The sequence below is a fragment of the Physeter macrocephalus genome, chromosome 12, assembly GCF_002837175.3.
Source record: "Physeter macrocephalus isolate SW-GA chromosome 12, ASM283717v5, whole genome shotgun sequence".
In the NCBI taxonomy this organism is placed as follows: Eukaryota; Metazoa; Chordata; class Mammalia; order Artiodactyla; family Physeteridae; genus Physeter; species Physeter macrocephalus.
The window spans coordinates 48,151,085-48,166,948 of NC_041225.1; the positions used below are offsets into that span (position 1 = coordinate 48,151,085).

A 15,864-nucleotide genomic window follows, 5' to 3' on the forward strand; every position below is an offset into this window, starting at 1 on the left:
TCTGTCATACAGAGTGAAGTAAGTCAGAAAGAGAAAAACCAATACCGTATGCTGACACATATATATGGAATCTAAGAAAAAAAATAATAAAAAATTTTAAAAAGGTCATGAAGAACCTAGGGGTAAGATGGGAATAAAGACACAGAACTACTAGTCACTTTATTATAAAGCAGAAACTAACACCATTGTAAAGCAATTTTACTCCAATAAAGATGTTAAATAAATAAATAAATACATAAATGTACCACAGTTATAGAACATGTAAACATTAGGGGAGGCTAGGTGGAGGTGTATGGGAGCTCTCTGTACTATCTTAATAACTCTACTGTAAATCCAAAATTATTTTAACATTAAAAATTTGTTCAAAAAAAAAAGATTTCTGCAGTGTGGGAAAAGGTGCTGTGACTGATCCAACGTGTCAAAAGTGGTTTGCAAAGTTTCATGTTGGAGATTCCTTGCTGGATGATGCTCCACGGTCAGGTAGACCAGTTGAAGTTGATAGCGATCAAATCCAGATAGTAATTGAGAACGATCAACATTATACCACACAGGAGATAGCCAACATACTCAAAATATCCAAATCAAGCACTGAAAATCATTTGCACAAACTTGGTTATGTTAATTGCTTTGATGTTTGGATTCCACGTAAGTTAAATGAAAAAAACCTTCTTGACCGTATTTCCACATGCAATTCTCTATGTAAATGTAAAGAAAACGTTCCATTTTTAAAACAAATTGTGGTGGGTGATGAAAAGTGGATACTGTACAATAATGTGGAACGGAAGAGATTCTGGGGCAAGCAAAATGAACCACCACCAACCACACCAAAGGCCGGTCTTCATCCAGAGAAGGTGATGTTGTGTACATGGTGGGATTGGAAGGGAGTCCTCTACTATGAGCTCCTTCTGGAAAGCCAAACGATTAATTGCAACAAGTACTGCCCCAATTAGACCAACTGAAAGCAGCACTTGACGAAAAGCATCCAGAATTAGTCAACAGAAAATGCATAATCTTCCATCAGGATAAGGCAAGACCGCATGTTTCTTTGATGACCAGGCAAAAACTGTTACAGCTTGGCTGGAAAGTTCTGATTCATCTGCCGTATTCACCAGACACTGCACCTTCGGATTTCCATTCATTTCAGTCTTTACAAAATTCTCTTAAAGGAAAAAATTTCCATTCCCTGGAAGACTGTAAAAGGCACCTGGAACAGTTCTTTGCTCAAAAAGATAAAAAGTTTTGGGAAGATGGAGTTATAAGTTGTCTGAAAAATGGCAGAAGGTAGTGGAACAAAAGGGTGAATATGTTGTCCAATAAAGTTCTTGGTGAAAATGAAAAATGTGTCTCTTATTTTTACTTGAAAACTGAAGGAACTTTTTGGCCAACCAATATTTCTCACTAGCAACAAATGTATCATGATTTGTTTTTCTCCAATTCTTTTTTATCCTCTCCAATTCCTATCCATCACCAAAAGAGGGGATGGGTGGGCCACGGAGTCTTTTGCCTCACCCAAGTGTACTACGGTCAGAAACACTTAAGGATGATGGGGGTTCAAAGGGAAACTGCAGGGGAAGCCCACAGCTGGGGGTCCTGGCCTCCACCACTTCACTAAAGCACAGCAGCTTGCCTCAAATCTGAGCATACACTAAGTTTCTATGTTTGCAGAAAGAATCCTGCTGCCAAAAACTGTTTGAAATCTCTGCACTCCATTTTTCTATTTATGCAATACCACAGTCATTTAAAACAATTCTAGAAAAATCCAGAAAGAAAACACTACCTTGTTAGTTGTGGGAGTTGCTGTATTTTAAGAAAAGAAACACGGAAATGAATAGTCAAAGCAATGAAAAAAAAGGTGGAATTAGGTATAGAAGAAGGTTTCATTCAGTGCAATTTAACCTAGCAAAGCACTCAGCTGGGTGTTGAGAGAGAATGGGGTGGGAATGATGCCAAGATGAATGAGAAAAAATAGATTTTTTGGTCCAAGAGAACAATGAGAGAAGTTCAAAACTGACTATGATACAGAAAAGAGAGATGCAATGGGCACAGGGAAGGGGAGCGGTCTAAAGGAGAGGGGATCACTTTAATTGTGAGGGATGAGGGAGGAAGCTTCTCCTCCAACCCTGGGTTGGCATGACTTAGTCATTCCACAGAAATTTACCACTGATATGGCACTTCGCATTTACCACTGAGAAGGCACTTCGCAAGGCCAAGGAAAGGATACCGAGAGCCAGGGATGCCCTTGTTCATCTCAACACCAAGGAAAGTGATTTAAGACAAGGTTTCTCAAACTTGATTGTGCATACAAATTACCTGGTTGGTGGGAGGAGTCTTGGTAAAAAGCAGATTCTGGGGAATTCCCTGGCAGTCCAGTGGTTAAGACTCCATGCTTCCACTGCAGGGGGCATGAGTTCCATCCCTGGTCGGGGAACTAAGATCCTGCATGACGCATGACACAGCCGGGGGAGAAAAAAAAAAAAAGCAGATCCTGATTCAGCAGGTGAAGGGTTGGCCTGATATCCTGCATTTCTAACAATCTCCCACGTGACTCCAATGCTGCTAGTCAGATACTTCGAGCAGCGGGGTCTAAAAAACCGTGCCACAGTCAGATGTTAGTAATACATCATAAGGCATTAACTTCTGTGACAAATACTGCTACTTGCCTGCCCAACATCCATCTCCTTTTATTTTACAATGAGAGTCCCAGTTTTGTTCGTCAGGGTAATATGCTCAGCTAAAACAGTTTGCTTCCCCAGTATCCACTGCAGTGGTGTTGCAGGAAGGGGGTTACCCCTTCCAGGGGCCAAGAGTGGGCTCTTGTCTAACACTCAGAAATGAACTGTCTAAGGACGTGCTGACAAAGCAAGAGACTATATTGGGAAGGGGGAGAGCACAGGGTAAGGGAACCCAGGAGAACTGCTCTGCCACGTGGCTTGCAGTCTCAGGTTTATGGTAATGGAATTAGTTCCTGGGTTGTCTCTGGCCAATCATTCTGACTCAGGGTCCTTCCTGGTGGCACTCGCATCACTCAGCCAAGATGGATTCCAGCGAGAAGGATTCTGGGAGGTTGGTAGAACATACGGACTGGCATCTCCTCTCTCCTTTTGACCTTTCCCAAGTTGTTCCAGTTGGTGGTAGCCTGTTAGTTCCGCGTTCCTTACCAGGACCTCCTGTTCAAGTGGCTACTATCTTGCCTGGCCAGGGCTGGAGGTTTCAGTCAGTGTTTCCCTTAACAGTGGGAGTGGGGGTGACACAATTCAGATAAAAAAGGTGCAGGCAGAACTTTCTGGAGAAGGTAACCTTTCCTGTTTAAAATGGCAAAACCTCTGATGGAGGAGGTCTTGGTCTCTGTCTTGGCTTTCGGTGTCTTCTCCTTTTTCCTGACTGAAATATGGACCTAATGCCTGGAGAGGCAGCAGCTCTCTTGCCATCATGACATTGAAAACCACAGACTCAAGATGGTAGAGCTGGAAGAAGCAGCCTTGATCCTTCATGCTTTGTGGACTCTGCCTTCCTACTGTTTCTTGGTGTCTAGGTTTGGGTTTCCACAGAAGCAGCCCTCAGACAAGAATTCAACTGTTGTTCATTTGGGAAGTAATCCCAGGAAATGGTGACACAGGGAAGGGAAGGAAGCCAAAAATGGTGTGTCATCTATTCAGTTACCACAGTGGGAAACTGGAGCTTAGTCTCACTAGGGAAGTCCAAAAGACCATGTAGCACACATACCAGAATTATCCCACCAAGGGGAGAGGGGGTTGGAGCATGCACCCATGAAATCCCATCCATCCTTGGGGGAGGGCTGCTTTTGCAGGGCGTTAATTCTCCAGCACACTGGCTTGCCGTACACACAGGCCAGACATACTTCCGCAGCCTGAAAAAACCCTCGGACCAAGGTTGAGGATATTTTCAGTATCAGTGAGGAGCGTATAGACAGGCATCTGCTGCACCTGGTAAAACTCAATCCAGACTCTGTTACTGAGTCAAACACAACTCTAGCTGAAAATCACCTTAGGAGTATTCTGATTTTGAAAGAAGTTCTCACCCCTATCACAAGAACATAGAAGGCAAAATTATTTAACACTAAGTTATATACCTGTAATGGCAGAGTGCAAGGCAACATATTTAGAGGCAGGAAGCCTTTTCTAGCAAACTTTAAAACACACTATATAGGCAACCACATACTCTGCCAATGGGAGCAGGCAGCAGGCTTCTCCACAATGTGGGGATTTTGATATAACACTCAGAGCTTATAAATATGTTATCGACACAGAATATTTTCCCACTTAGTCTAGATTTTATTTTCTTGCTTCTTGGGCAAATCAAAGAGACTTTCCATGAGTTCCATGAGGAAAAAGCATTCTCCAGGTAGGGAAAGCTCCCATCCTTCTAAATGATTAGCATCCTTATGCATGACTGAGAAGATGAAATAAGAAGAAAGTTACTCAGAAAAGCACATGGTAGCAAGCTGAGACAAGGCAGAAATGTGAAGAAAGATGAAAAGAACGAATTCAGAAAGTTCTTGTATGTAGAAACTGGAAGTGAGGACACTGAGATCATCTCTTATTCTTGTCCGAGCCCTCTGGATGACCTTGAGGAGAATGAAAGCAGCGTGGGGAGGAGAAGGGCCCCAGCCTCAACTCCACACCACTGCCCATCACCCCACTCTGCACAGCACCTGGCTTAAGGGTTGGCCGCAGCCAAGGCAACACAGACTGGAAGTTAAGCAGGCCTAAAAATTCAAAGTTCAATGATTTCAAAGAAAATCTCAGCAGAAAAAGCAGCTATCACTGAGGGGCAGAGAGCAGCAGTAGCTGCAATGATACTGTAACCCCCCCCCCTCCACTGACCCAAGGAATGAGCTTTGGGCCGGCAGGGCCAGAGTACCACCAGGACAAAAAACAATAATAAAAACAAAAACAAACAAACAAACAAACAAAAAAAGCAATAAGCCCAAGCTCATGGAGGAAAAGGGGAACTGCTTTCTTTTTAAAGAATTGTAAGAACTTTTCATGGTCTCAGATATTTCCAAATCAGGTTTCAACACAGCCAAAGGGCATGCAATTAAGCAAATGTTTTTGCTACGTAAGAGTAAGCACTTTACTTTCTTTGCTGTTGTATAAATCACAACTATGGAATTGTCCTTCTTGAATCACCAATGCAGGCCCCGAAGTGATCTTCATCATTTCTTTCTTAGGAGTTTGTTGGCTTGGTCTCTTAAGAGTTAAGACCTTTGAGAATCTCAGCTTACAAGCTTATCCATAACATGAGATACATCCATCTTTTCCATGTCTTAGAGTTGTTGTCAAAGTCAAAACAGAAAATGTATCATCTATGAGAAATGGCTTATAAACTGAGAGTAAATGTAAAAGACTATTATTACTAACATTGCGGTTGTCCCCTAAGCAGATCTGGGTTTGCTGTTTATACAATATTAGTGTGACCTTGGATAATACAATAATACAATGTGACTCTGAGGATTAAATGAGATAGTATGTATTCAGAGCTAGCACAGGCCCTAGCACATTATACGCTCTGTATGTGCTGGCTATTGTTATCATTATCACCATCACCACCACCACCCCCAACAGCACCACCCTCATCATCATCAACATGTCGCATTTATTTTAAATTATAAATGCCCCCAATTAGTGAACATTCTCTTGCCTTGCTTCATGAGCATTTGCCGCTTGTGTTTCCTTTTTGAGCCAATCTCTAAGCCACCAAACAGCATCAGAAAAGTGAGAAATAAGACTTTTAATGATACCCTGAGAGGTTCTTCTCTTCCAAAAGATAAGTAATGAATGAATGTGAGGTTACTTTGAAAAGCAAATAATGTACCCTCCATATTGTTATTATTTTTGCCCAGTTTTTATTTTTGTCAACAGCACTCACACAGGTGTTGTCACCATCAAGCCTGGGAAATGTAGAAAAGGATGCTGGACCTTTTCAACAAAACAGTCATGGAGCAGATTTTTCATTAGCCCTGCAGCTAGTCAAAGGTAGTTTAGCCACCCGTGGACAACTCAGGTCCATTTCATCCATCACCCTTCCAAAACCTCATAGCATCACAGAATGTGAATGCTGGAAAAGCCCTCAGCAATCTAGTCAATCCTTTCATTTTATAGATGGGGAAACTAGGATAAAGAAAAATAAAGGACTTGAACAATACCCAGATAACGAGAGGTGGGAACAGGGCCAGAACCCATGTCTATTTAACTCTCAAACCGGTGTTCTTTCACTACCTGGTGCCACCTCTTCTTGCAGTCAGGTGGCACAGTCAGAGCCTTGGCAGGAAGGGTGGCAGGAAGGAAGCTCATGCAGGTGGGAGAAGCCAGGAGCAGCTGGAAATTAGCTGGCTGCAGTGAAGATGAAACATACATGGAAACAAGCCCCAGGAACAGATAGAGGCAGGCATGAAACAAGGCAAGAATGGAGCAGACCTGTCCAAAGGGTAGGAAGAACAGATGGGAGCCCAAACCCAGCTGGCAGGGACATCAAGCCAAGCTGTCAGAGACAATTACCTGGGATCCAGACTCATGGGACTCGCTGTGTTACTGGTTCCACATCTCTAGGAAGTCCAGCTCTGACCTGGAGTGACCAGGACTGAGGGATGGACTGTCATTCTGAGATATAAAGGGTTGACTTTGGTTTCTGATGTTATTTTGATTATGGGTGTTCCAACCTTACCATTCCAAAGGGTCTCATGTGATGAAAGCTTAGGTCAAGGGTGGAAACCACAGGCTGACAGTAAGAGTTTCACAAATCTTGAGTACAAAAGCCTGAAAAATGAAGCATGAATTTCCTCCCAACCCCGGATACTGAGAGCATTCACCAGGACTGAGTTTCTGCAAGAGCTGACGATTAGGAGAATCAGAAGAAACTGGTCCTCAATGAAAGGAAATTTTCATGTTTGTCCCATGACTTAAGTGCGACTTAAAAAATAAATCTTAAAAATCAAATCCTTTTATTCTGAGGCAAATATATAGAATGTGTGAAAGACCACATTTTCTACCTATTAGCATTTCCTGAGTAGAATAATAGCTTAGCTTTGTGGAGATAAAGAGGACACTTGAGGCAGAAAATAGTGTGTACAATGGCACAGAAGTAAGAAACAGCACTCCTTGACCAAAGAACAGCAAGGATGACTGGAGAATGGGGTGTGTGTCAGACAGCAACCACAGAAAGGGTTGGAAAAGCAGGCAGAAGTTAGGACTTGGAGGGCTTTGCATACTAGATGGGGTCCTTTGGACTTTATCACAATAGATCCTCATAATGAGTCTCAAGTACAGTCGGTCATCATCATTCATACATTTGGTATTTGCAAATTCTCCTACTCACTAAAATTTATTTGTAACACCCAAATCAATACTTGCAGTGCTTTCTCGGTCACTCACAGACATGTGCAGAGCAGCAAACATTTTTGTACACATTCCCAGATGAGGTGAAACAAGGAGGTATTCTTTTGGTCTCAGTTCTCATACTATAAACCAGGGCCCTTTCTGCCATCTATTTAGTGCCACATTTTTCACATTTTGTGCTTTGTATTAGTTATTCCACTGTTTCCGGTAGTCCCCAACTGCACTGCTGGAGTGCTGCACAGCAAGAAGGCAGAGAAAATGCGTGTGTTAGACAGGCTGCACTCCGACGTGAGTCACAGTGCTGTTGGCTGTGTGTTTAATGTTAATGAATCAGTGATAGATATTAAAGGTTTTTAAAAAGAAACACACATAAAACAGCATTATGTATTGATAGATTAATTAAACTTCTGTGACAGAGGCTCACAGGAACCTAACTCTGCATTTCCCCCTAGGAGCACTGATTCAGTATTCACTAATTCAGAGTTCTCATCGCCTTTACAGAACATAACTACCACAAATAAAGAGATTCCACTGGACTTAGCACAGCTTTGTTTTATTTTACTTTTAAATTTCCATTTCACAAATGGTGAACCTAAATCTCACAAGGCTGAGACTTGCCCAAGGCCCCATACCTACTAAATGATGGAGTCAGAACTTGAACCCAAATGGTGTGACCCCCAACTCCCATCATATTTCTAGTCTGAAACACTGAAGATGCTAAAATAACAGAAATGCCAGTGTCCGGCAGGCCAGGTCTTAGAAATCTGCAGTCAGCTACACCACAAAACTGAAAGATAGTTCACTGCAAGTCTGTAAGGATGCCTAGCCAGCTCCTGATTGAAGGGAATGGCCAGGTAAAGCACTAGAATCCTGCGTGGCTCCACCTGAGCTGGGCTTTACAAAGATTAGACTTATCAGTGGCTTGTTACAGGATGCACAGTGAGCTGTTGGCAGTCCCTGGAGGAGCCCAGTGTCTTAACATTCCACATGCAGCAGAGCCTGGTGGCCTGGAGTCAGTCAGATAATAGCAGCCTGGTGTATGTACACTTAATGGTCCCTCCAGCAACTCCAAAGCCCTCCTTCTGCTTCCAAGTCCTGAAATATTTTTAAGGAAGACTGAACAGATTATGAAGGAAATCAATGAAGGGCATGGTATTGTGAGGGAGAAAAGTATGAAAAGGAGGCCATGGGGTGAAGTAAAACGACAGCTTTCTGCTCAGGCTGTGCTCCTTTGGGGTTCTTAGATGCCTTTTTTATATCCAGCTGGTCTGCATGAAAATGTAAACACAACTCGTGAGTGGTGAAGCGTGTGTGTGTGTGTCTCTGTGTGTGTGCGTGTGTGTGTATGTTGGGCAAATGGGGTGAGGGGAACCAAATTATCAGAAGAAAAAAAAAGAAAAATTTTCCCATCTGCTATATTAGTAATTGACCATCTCTACAAGATCCCCTTCAAATCTGCCCAGATTTGTTCCTTCAAAGAGAAAAAAATCAAAATTGAAAAGCGTCAAACTAGACAGCAGCAGCTCCAGGTTAATCATGGAGTTTGTCTTATCAGCCCCAGCTTCTCCTTCCAAGATTTTCTGCCCCCTCTCAGACGCTCAGGACCCAATGGTCTCATCCTATGTCCCCCCCTCTAAGAAGCATGGGATTTATTGTTTAAAGGCATCTTGCAGGCCAGCTAATCAGAACACGTACCCAAGGCAGGGATATACACTTTGGCACTATTAAAAGGGTCTTTCGACCTCCACTGGAACACTGTCCGCCCTGTGAAGTTGTGGGGGAGGGTTCCTCTAATGACAGGGTCAGCAAACTACGGCCCACAGGCCAAATCTGGCCTGCCATCTGCTTTTGTAAATAGTATTTTATTGTCACACAGCCATGCTTATTATGTATTGCCTATGGCTACTTTCATACTACAGTAGCAGAGTCGAGTAAATATGACAAAGACTGTATGGCCTATAAAGTCTAGAATATCTACTATCTGTCCCTTTAGTGAAAAAGTTTTCCAGATCCTGCTTTAAATGAAATGGAAGGGTTTTCTTACATTACACTGAAATCTGCAATCTGCCCTGTTGGCCATCATTCTCCCCTGGAGTGCCATGGGAGGCTATGTCCTCTTCCATCAGATAGCTCACTCCTGTTCACCATCAGACAACCCTTTGGTTATGTATAATCAATCACTGTGGTTTGCTCTTGGTTCTGTCTTCCCTGAGATGGAAACCCCTGCCATATTCACTCACTGCTTGTATTTTAGAAGGGGACCAATACACACCCATACCTGATCATGCTCTGCATTCTAAGGAAGCTCTGTACTTCTCATGCCCACTCCCTCCCCTCCCCTCTGCCCCAGAAATCTTTGGGTTCTTAAACTTAAGTACTTAAACATATAGTGCTAGATATAACTTGTACTTATTTAGCAACAATTCCCTTTACAAAGAGCCTGTCTGGTGAGATTTGCTTTGCCTATTAATCAATTTGCAGCCCCTGGCCAAATGGGTAGGGTAACAAGCAAATGTAGACAAGAAGGAAAAAATGTTTGAATTCCGTTTGGCTGGATATCAGAATCAATGATTGCTGTAGAAAAAAAAAAAAAAAAGACCTTATAGACCAATTCTTTTATTTGCAGAGGAGTGAGCAGAGACCCAGAGAGCTTATAGAGCTTGCCCAAGGTCACGAAACTGAGCAGTGGTGAGATTTAGACAAGAACTCAGGTGTTCTGACTCCAGGATCATTCTTTCCACTGTTGTTTTTATTTTCATCTCTCCATATGACTAATTCCCTTAGAGCTATAGTAAAAAGTGTTTTGGGCATCTCAATGAACGTAACTGGGATAAGAGAAGATCTGTTGTAGGCCATATTACCCTATATACAAAGATTCCTCTTCATCCCACTTTCCCCCAACTCTCTGAGGCTTTGGAGTCAGGCCTACGACAGTCAGAAAAAATCATCAACATTTATATAACTGATATAATTTACTGAGCACTTACTATGTACCAAGCAGTCTGACAACTGCTTTTACACTGATCATCTAATTTAATCCTTACAACAACAAGAAGATATTATTATTATCCAATTGTATGACACAGAAGACCAGGTTTTAAAAGAGCTAGCTGAGTGGCCATTTGGTGGAACTGGGATCCCACAAGCAGACAATCTGACTACAGAGCTGGAGCCCCATGGCCCCCATACTCTTCTCCTCCTGTTGTTGAAATCTCACTGGAGCTTAGTTACTGCGTGACACAGAGCCAAGTCTTTTCACAGAGGCATTGTTTGGTTGTCCTTTCCCTAATACTCTTCATCTCTTTCTCTTCTTCCATTTTCATGTGCAATCAAGCAATGATTTTTTTGTTCAATCAGAAAAGATCTATATGGACCCATTACAAATCTATATTTCCTTTTCCGGTTTCTCCTCTTATTTTTCTCTCCTTTCATTCTTTTCTTCTCCCTTTAATGGTTTACATCTGCCTGAAGTGCCCACAGGTATTCCCAGCTCAGACAAGGCATGCAGAAATAAGAGTTTGCTCTGCTTTGGATCCTGTTCTGTTAAAGCCACAGTCCACGCTACTGACCCTACCTCCTCCACAGCAGGCACCTGACTGTGGCCTTAGAAAGGGACAAACTTGGACCCTGAATTCAGTTCTGCTCATATTGGCTCTTTCTACACCACACACTATAAGTGATACTGGAATACAAAAAGAAAATACAGTCCCTGCCTTCCTGTAGTTTATTGCCTGGGAGGTCAGGGAAACTTCCAGGCAAAGAAAAATGCTTAATCTGAGTATTTTAAGATCAGTAAGACCCAGCCAAATCCAGAAAGAGAAAGAAGGTGTGGGTTCATGTAGAGAATTTAACATGCATGGATCCTCAGTCTAGGGTCCACTGAAGATGAAGGAATCCCTTGAGCCTATTCACAGGGTAAGACTAAGAGTCCTTTACTCATATAACAGCCATGATTCAGCAAACGTTTGCACTGTATCTTATGCCTTTTAAATGTTATCTCATTAATTCTTTACAACGAACTACTGGTAGCTAGCATCAGCCCCACTGTATAGATCTTATGGGCTTAGAGAAACTAAGTTCCTTGCCCAGTTTAGGAAGATAAGAAGTGACTCAGGTGAAACTGGAAAAGTGCTTATTCTGATTTTCAAGTCCATGCTCCTTACCTCTACATACATTTCTGCCCTCCCTGGAGCAGTGTGAGCTTCTCTTTTCCAACCTGAGATATACTGACCCATTATTCACTGGGAGCTTTTATAAGAGGTGAAGTTGGGGGTTGAATATGCTCAAAAGGGTTACATGAACCCTGAAGGCAAATTGTCAGGAAGAGCATGGGAAGTTGTGCCCTCCCAGCGGCATCCCCCCTCCAGAGGTGCTCGATGGCACAGCAAGAAAAGCACATGGTGTTCAAGGGCAATGTACCGTGTTTGTGTCCTCTCTCTCTGCCACACTTTGCAAAGCTGGCATTTTTGCAGGGCCCCTTAGACTGGCTCTTGAGGCCTGTGTCTCCCTCCCCACCATTACTAGGCCCCTGACTTATGCCTGGATGTCTGGATGCTGGCTGATGTACAACAGGTGGCTCTGCAGTCCCTCAGGGCTCCCAGCACCCCTGGGCTCCAAGCTGAGCTCCTGACCACTGGCTCCAGCACAATCTTGGCCTGGAAATTACCAACTGCTTTTGGTAATGACATGGCCAATGATGGATAAATGTTTTACTCCTTCTTCCAGATCCCTTACTAAACTTAAGTATCCAGTACTTAAAAAAAAAAAACCCCGCAAAACACAAAGTCAGCAGGTTTACAAAAATTAAACAAAGCCCTGCAGGCAGAGCTGATGCAAAGTCCATGTCCAGAGCAGTGAGGGAAGCTGCAGGTTGGAGCTAGTGTTTGCACCTCCCTTTGGGCCCAGCAGCTGGGGCCTGGCCATGTGGGTTTGAGGACCAGCTGCAAGATGGGGAAACCAGGACTCCTTAGAACAGAAGCTAGGTTCTGAGACTAAAAGAGTTGTGTGAGGTCAATAAACACTGGACTTGTTCTCCCCTAAAGGCCCCCAGGGTATTAGTTATAGTCAGAACAATCTTCTTAAATCTAACTCTATGTTTTCCGTCTGCCAGTCTTATGTCCGAGCAGGGTTAAGTTCTGGGAGACAGTTACCTGTGGCCGGCACCCGACACTTGAGAGAGCAGAAGGGTTTAAAGTCAGAAGAACTGGATGAAGCGATGTCTCAGTCACTTGCTGGTTGTGGAACCCAGGCACAGCCCAAATCTCCCTGAGCCTGTTTCTAACCTATAAGATGAACAAAAGATGTATTATACAGACACGAAAACCCTACTGTGAGAATCAACTGAGTTAATCTATGCAGAGGGCAGACGCACAGTAGGAGCTTAATCCCCTTTGGTGAAGACTTATTTGTTTATATGTCAGTTTTACATTCAGAAAACTATCAGAACACAACATTTATTGTATTGTATTTATTACTTTATAACTCCCTTTTCCTATTGATTTAGAAACCCTTAAGAAGAGTTATTCACCAAATGTTTGCTGAATCAGTGAATGAAAAGATGGAAGGACAAGAAAAGGAGAGAGCAGTGGAAAGAAAGATTTTAATAAATACATATGGGAATTTCCTTCTAGCTATTATGTATTCCCCTCAGCACATGGATGCATGAATCCATTTAACAAACATTTGCGGGGGCACATTTGCTGTGTATTAAGTGTTAGATATACAAAGAAAGATAAAAAAGACACTCCAAGAAAAATGAAAAGCTCTCAGGAAAATTATGTCCAAATATGAAGCAGCTGGCTTGACAAAGAACAGGAGATCACTGTCCTTAAAGAAGAAACGAACTGGATTTTGAACAACAGACAGACTGAGTGGTAAAAGGAATAGGGAGAAAAGTCTTCCCTTAACAAGAAAAATGTACAATTCAAAACTTTAGGATGGGGTTGAGGAGGGGCAAGCACAAGAAAGGCAAAATCCAAATATGAAATCAGCTTAAATACGATGTGATTTTGAGCAAGTGGTGGAATGTAATAAAGAAATCCATTTGAGGATTTCCCCCTTAAGATGTACAAGAGGAAAGATATTGCAACTACAGAGAAATTGGTAATTGGAGCATAGTATTGTACTTGGCTCTGCAATGAACAGTCAGCACCTCCTTATAAATAACCTCAAAGCTTTGTGTTGGCTTCCACTTTTGGAATCAACTTAGAGTGAAGGCAAAGAAAACTTAATTATAATTCTAAAACATCATGTAGATACTCTCAACTTTAGCAATGTATGATTCAGCTCACAGAAATTGAGAGGTGAAAGAACAGGAAGTAAAGGGAGGGGTAATGAGTAGCCCAGAAGATATGTATTCTTTATTGTCAGAGGTATATTTCAAGGGATATCTGGATCAAAGGTAAATATATATGTAATTTTGTTAGATATTACCAAATTCCCTCTATAGGAGTTGTACCATTTCACATTCCTACCAGCAATGAATGAGAGTTCCTGTTTTCCAGCCCTAATTCTGAAGAATAAAAAGTGGTATCTCAGTATAATCTTAATTTTAATTTCTCTTATTATGAGTCAAGTTGCATGAATTTTTTATCATTGACAAGTTTCTTCTTACTTCGATGTAGTCAAATTTATCAGTCTTTTCTGTTATTAAATCTGGATTTTACTGTCAAAGTTCAAAGCAGAATTAATAAGAATATACGCAAGTCATAGCAGATTTTGCCCATGTTTTATTCTAGCACTTGTGTGGTTTTGTTTTTCATATTCAAGTCTCTGATCCATTTGGATTCCTGAAATAAATCCCATGTGGTCACTGAGCATAATCCTTTCTATGTTGCTGGATTTAGTATAAGAATTTTTGCATTTATTTTCATGAAGATTAATGCTCTGTGGTTTTCTTTCCTTGTGATATCATTGTCTGGCTTTGGTGTCAAGATAATACTGGCCCCAAAGAATGAGTTGAGAAGAGCTCTTTTGTCTATTTTCTGAAAGTGTTTGTGTAAGATTGGCATATATTTGATTCATATATATGAATTCATTCAACTAAGCCTGGGCTTTTCTTTGTGGGATGATTTTTAATTACTAATCAGAATTTTTTACTCATTGTATGCCTAACCAAATTTTCGATTTATTCTTGAGTCAGTTTTGATATTTTTGTGTCTGTCAAGGAATTTGCTCATTTTATAGAAATTGTTGAATTTGTTAGCATAAAGTGATTTCTAATATTCTCTTATAATTCCATTAATTCTTGTAGCATTTATAGCAATGTCCCTTTTTCATTCCTGATATTGGGCAATTTGTGTTTTCGCTCTTTTTCTATGTCAGTACAGCTAAAGGTTTGTCTTTTAAAAAATCTTTTCAAGGACCTGGCTTTTCTGGTTTTACTGATTTTCTCTATTGCCGTTCTGTTTTCTATTTCATTGAAAATATATTATTTATTTCTTCTAGTTACTTTGATTTGTTCTTCTGTTTCTAACATCTTGAAGTAGAAACTTAGATTATTGAATTTAGATCTTTCTTCCTTTCTAATATAAGCATTTTAAAGCTATAAATTTTCCTCTGAGCACTGCTTTATCTGCAGCCTAAAACTTCCTAAATATTGTGTAGTTATTTTCATTTATTTTCATTTTCTTTAAGATATCTTATTTCTCCTATGATTTCTTTTTTGACCAATGGGTTTTATAGAAGTAGGTTTAATTTTCAATATTGGGAATTTTTAAGATTTCTTTGTTGTAAATTTCTAATTTATTACTGTTGCGGTTGGAGAACATATTTTGTATGATTTGAATGTGTGTAAATTGATTAGGACTTGTTTAATAGCCTAACATAAATTCTATCCTACAGAATATTCTATTTGCACTTTAAAAAAATGGGTACTCTGCTGTTGTTGGGTGGCATGCTTTATAAATAGCTGGTTAAGTCTTCTCTATCCTAATTAATTCTCTAATTATATTTATTATTAATGGTGATATATTGAAATATCCAACTATTATAATCAAATTGTCTATTTTGTTAACATCTTTATTGGAGTATAATTGATCTATAATGGTGTGTTAGTTTCTGCTTTATAACAAAATGAATCAGCCATACATATACATATATCCCCATCTCTCCTCCCTCTTATGCCTCCCTTCCACCCTCCTTTTCCCACCCCTCCAGGTGGTCACAAAGCACCCAGCTGATCTCCCTGTGCTATGTGATTGCTTCCCACTACCTACTGATTTTACATTTGGTAGTGTATATAGGTCCATGCCACTCTCCCACTTCGCCCCAGCTTACACTTCCTCCTCCCCGTGTCCTCAAATCTATTATCTACGTCTGCGTCTTTATTCCCATCCTGCCCCTAGGTTCTTCAGAACCATTTTCTTTTCTTTTTTTTTTTTAAGATTCTATACATATGTGTTAGCATACGGCATTTGTTTTTCTCTTTCTGACTTACTTCACTCTGCATGACAGACTCTAGGTGAATGAACCTCACTACAAATAATTATATTTTGTTTCTTTTTATGGC

At 41.1% G+C, this 15,864-nt stretch overlaps 1 long non-coding RNA gene across 1 annotated transcript in view; it reads right to left on the reverse strand.

Annotated features, from left to right (window-relative positions):
• Window positions 1-2,319: 2,319 nt before the first annotated feature.
• Window positions 2,320-15,864, reverse strand: part of LOC129392624 (uncharacterized) — an 80,023-nt gene continuing 66,478 nt past the window's right edge. Inside the window, exons 2-3 of the long non-coding RNA XR_008618821.1 lie at window positions 12,506-12,637; window positions 2,320-2,436 (exon numbers count right to left, since the gene is read on the reverse strand). This is a non-coding gene — a long non-coding RNA (uncharacterized lncRNA). The remainder of the gene's footprint in view (window positions 2,437-12,505; window positions 12,638-15,864) is intronic.